Below are 5,505 nucleotides of genomic sequence, written 5' to 3'. Positions count from 1 at the left end.
CATCAAAAATGAACAAAACCCATACCGCATAGTAAGCTATAAAAGGCCCCGAAAAGACAAATGTAAAACAATTTAAACGAGAAAACTAACGGCCTGATTTATGGAGAAAACAATAAACGAAAAAAACAAATATACAGCAACAAACGACAACCACTGAATTACCGGCTGATGACATGGGACAGGCATGTACAGTACGCGGCGGGGATAAACATGTTTGCGGGCCGCAGAAAGATTTTATTCAACACATTCAAGTATTTTTGTGCATGTTACGACATGTAAAATCAATACTTTTAATCTTTAGATTTATTATGTTTTTACATCCTTATCTGTATATATTTCCAGGACTAAGTGCTTGTGCACAATAAAACAGACTTATCCTGCTATTTACCTGAGTTTACCTGTAAAAGAATGAGCGCACATGTAATCAAAAGCTGCGCGCAAACGTAATGATTTTTGCGCGCAAATGTAATGGTAATGCGCGCAAATGTAATGCACCGTCAAAACCTCCCATAATCTATGATATTGGTGTAACAGTTCAACTTAAGAACTAACTGCCTGTTACTATGCTTAGGTTATGAGCTTATAAACGGTATTTACATTGAATTTGAATATTTGAATATATTGTTTTTATATATTTAGTTTAAAGGTCTATCTTAATACAATTGCAAATGATGTGTACCATGTATATATGTAACAAGGTCAGATGAACCCTGCAAGACAGACATGTACACCTTAAAATCATTCCATGCATCAAATATAGTTGACCTATTGCTTACAGTATCTAAGAAACAAAGCATATATATACTATAAATAAAATTATATATTTCGTTTGGGCTTGTATTATATTTGCCTTCGGGTTTATATGATCCGTTCATCCTATTTTGACTCTTTCAAAATTCAAAGAATCTATCCTAAATTGAGGTAAATTATATGGCCTTCCAAATACCGTTTCGATTCCTAACATCACTGAAGAGAATTGTCGAAATCCGGATATGGTGTACAAATTTTTTGCATGTTTGCGGTATACCATCTTTTCCGCAAGTTTATTGTTTTCTGTTTGGTAATAAATTAATGATAATATCTATTTTTTTACATCTTGTGATCCGTTTATTTGGCAATCGCCAATGGCAGTCAGCAGGGTTAAAGAACATCAGTTGTTCGACCTGCTAGTCAAATGCGTTATGTTAAAATATACTTTTTCACTCATTTGGTCTTTTGGAAAATGTTGTTTGTGCTGTATTTAGACCCCTCTACCAAGAAATTTGTTTTGCATGCACACGTATGAAAATTGCGCTTTTTATCCAACGCAATCATAGGTTTGAACGTTGTTTTCAATTTAGATTTATATATATAATTTTTTTATGGTTAATTGTTTTGACATCGTTAAAGTTTCTCACTAATTTTACTGATCCTAATGCTTCTTTCATTGCAAAGAAAAACAGGAAAATCCATCATGAAAGACACCAGGAAAAAGATTTATCTCAAAAACGTGGCATACCTGGTACATACGTATATAAACGTTGTATACCGAAAACTAACATTTTTCTGAGAATTGGAATTTGGTAACAATCATGAGTGCTTGTCAATTATTAGTCCTACCTGAAAGCTCGACTGACTTTTATCAGACTTTGAAATTTTATCCTCCTGACGAAAGATATATTCTGGATTTTGAGTAAAGGAATTGCACTGTCCACCTTTTTATGAATCTGAGGTCCTCCTAAACCTTCGGGTGGGTTTTACTGATAAATCATAGGATGTTTAACAGTTTAGGAGATCTTGGTTTATTGAGTAAATGGAATCTGTGCGAGTTTTTGCCAGTGCTAACAAAGACAAGACTGCGAGTACTCTTAGATATGTACTTTGTGTTTTTTGTCTCTTTGGTACCGGTTTTTGTGATTAGTACCGTTTGGTGAGTCATATAATTGTTATAATTTGTTCTTATGTTGTTCGTCTTAGTTCTGTTTTAATATTGTTAGCTGTTGTATAATTGACTTATACTTTTATTTACATTCTATTATTTATACATAAATCAAAGCAACAGTAATTTACCGAAGTTCAAACCTCATTAATCGATTAAGAAGACAACTTAAGGTATCAAACAAAAACTGAGGGAATTGCATTGACTCCAAAAGGGTTGAGACCGGGTTTGCCGGCAGGGTCAGGCATTATCAGGTCGATGTTCAATGTGGTCCAATTAAAATCTACAATAAATACTTTAAAAACAATGTAAAAGCATATGACAAGTGGTTTATTCCAATTTGTTCACAAACTAATATTATCTGCTTGTATATTTACGATTATGGTAGGTCTGTAATTAATTAAGTCCTGAAAATGTATGGAAATCGGTATAATTTATAAGCTACTACAGCGTCAAATGATATAACAAGTTTTTTTAAAAATGGACGCACTTAGGATACCTATAACTTAAATGAAGTTTTTTTTTGGTCGATTTCGTGAAATTAGTAAAAGACAAACATGCATGCAGTCAATCAAGGAATGCAACGAATTACCACAACAGTTTTGACTTGTTGTAGCCTCTTTCAGATGCGTCAAATGTTTAATCAAACTAAGTTATGTGTACATACGTGGATCTAGTAGATGTTATATACCTTATAGAAAGATCAATTATGACCAATCATTTCCTCAGTGCTTCCGGACGTAACAAAGGCACTAAAGGTTGATAATCTTTCTCAAATTATCTCACTTATATATACTGTAAATTCAGAAATTATTGCGATGTTTTTATTATTGCGCAAAATGCGACAGGGTTATAATCGCAATAATTTAAACTCGCATTTTGAAATTTTTTGTATGAATTAAACAGGATTTTTCTCAATATCGCAAAAATTAAAATCGCATTTTAGTCTAAAATGACAAAATCGCAATAATAAATGCACGCAATAATTTCTGAATTTACATTATTTATGTTATAATAAGGTGTAATCAAAGTACTGAAGTACTGAACATCGGATGTCCGCAAGTTCTTGTGGATGGTCACAAGCACTTGTCTCAGAAAAAAAAATCACATCTCTATACCTTAAAGTGAGATTAAGGTACATAGATATATTTTTTTCTGAGACAAGTTCGTGCGTGGATGATGAATAAATGACAGGGAATTCAACCTCACTGTAATAACTATTATATTGTAGTGATACAAATCAGTATACTCTGGTTTGTTGTTATATATTATATTAATATTTGTATATAACAGTTACATATATATATAATTTTCATCCATTTGTATATCATTCTATTCTACTATATTAATAATAGTGCAGTGCAAGTGCATGGTTAACACTCTTCTGTAATAATTCGATTTTTCTAATAGATTGGATTTGAGAAGGTATTCATATTTTCCCGCAAAACGTTCTTGAGGTATTCTTCCGCATGCCTTAACACAAGTTTTCGGTATTCTTGATTTGTTATTGATATATATATATTTCTCACGACAAAACATTTTCATATCATTTATCTATGTTCCTAAAAAATATTTTCATGAATATTTATTGATGAAATTGATATATAACAAGCAATAAGGAATGTTATTTTGCGTTCGGTTATCAGTCAAAAAACGAAAGTCACGTGGGTAGAAATGTCTGTGGCAACAATACACCGGAATACCCTCACGGTCATCCGATGTAAAAACGGTTCCTTTGCCGTCAAACATAAAGTAATCTGCAAGTCACAAACAAGTTATAATCATAAAATACATTTATGTGTTACATTTATGTGTTTTATGGTAATAATATGTTTCTGACTTGTAGATTACTTTATGTTTAGCGATTAAGGAACCGTTTTCTTTATATATCAAGGTATATAACAAAGGTTCTAGGGTCGTAAAAGCATGTACTTCTGAAAGGTAATAGCTAATTTCTTGATGCATGTTTGATATCTGTTTCTGTACAAAAACTACTCGTATTATAAACTGATTAAATCCACATGCTCGACTCATTTGACAAGAGTGGAGATGCTGGTATTCCAGAAATGCTAACATCCACGTGTCTATGACCAAATAATTGAAAATGTAGCAAGGTGCTAATTTCAACCACGGTTTCTTGGTGGAGTTCGTGTTGCTCAATCTCTAGTTTTCCATGTGGTGTTTTTAGAATGCTGTTTGTCTTTTCTTTGTTTTTCTCTTGGTCATGGTGTTGTTGTTATCTTGGATAAATGTTATTTGTATTACCCCTTGGTTAAGTCTCCTCTTTCTTTTAAACATCGTTAGTATCGTCAAACCGAAAATTTCAAACATTTATTGTTGTATTCATCACGTGTTGACTTATCATGTTCGTTTCGTTTTAATCTTTATACTAGACACAAATCTTGATAAGAAGTGTCTTTTTATAGAAGAAAGTAGTATCTACATTTGTTTTGAAAGAAAAAAAAGTTAGACATACTCTTTTAGCGTATTGTTAGGAGTTCAAGGCAAATGAAAAAAGTAAAGAAATAACTTTCGCAAAAGTATAAGGTCCATTTATGCTGATAGAAAAAAATGTAAGGTAATGTAAAGTTTTTGAGATAATTCATGGCACTGAGGGCCATACGCAGATAAGATGACCAACTGAACAAAAGCGAAGCTGCTATTTTGCCTGGAGCGACATGAATTACTTGTTAAAATTATACTGTAGTGTGAAAGGGATCAAACATTACAGCAGTGTTTCATTTTTAACCGTGAAGCCAAATATATGTAAAGCCATATTTTTTTTATCAGTATTATATTAAAACGACACATACCGTTTGATATTGATTTTCGATATCTCTATCTTTCAAGGAAAATAAAAAGACTTTTAAACATATTTTGTTGGATTGTGTTATGAAATTTTAAGCGGTTTGACTGAAACAATTTTTCAATTTTTGTTCTGATTATATTCGTGATGTCACAGTACACTATACTGATCGGCCCGCTCCGGGTTCAATATACGATATTTGAACTAGTTCATGCTTAGTAGATAAATAAGATAATTATAAGTACTTAGTATAACATTTATTAGGATAATTACTAAAACTCTATAAATATCAAGATGATCTAGGTGAATTCTCCGACGATCAGCCATTTATCGTTGATATCTACAGCATTTCCTACTTTTTACACGTTACAATATTATCCAATCAAATTTTCAGTAATGAAATTAGTTGCTTACAATTTTCAAATTTGTTTATGATTGATTGCTGGTTCAGTGAATTTGTTTTCGAATACCAAAATATATTTTATTATTATATAAACAGGTGGGTTTTTTTAGGGGGGGGGGGGTGCGATAAGACGCAACCAAATGAAAAGAATGAAAATACTTTAGGAATCTATTTGCTAAGCTGTCCATCCCACTTAGGATATATGGTTTGACCGGTTAATCCTTTACATGTTTACAGTTTTCAAGCTTGAACTATTATATTATGTATGTTGTTGGTTCGTATACTTAAGATGTGCATTTGCTTGCTATGCGGTATGGGTTTTGATCCTTGTTGAAGGCAGTGAAGACATTGCGGTGACATATAGCTGCTAACTTCTAC

This window comes from Mytilus californianus, unplaced genomic scaffold, assembly GCF_021869535.1.
Source record: "Mytilus californianus isolate M0D057914Y unplaced genomic scaffold, xbMytCali1.0.p SCAF_2, whole genome shotgun sequence".
In the NCBI taxonomy this organism is placed as follows: Eukaryota; Metazoa; Mollusca; class Bivalvia; order Mytilida; family Mytilidae; genus Mytilus; species Mytilus californianus.
The sequence above is the reverse complement of the archived record's forward strand: the minus strand, read 5'-3'. Positions refer to the sequence as shown.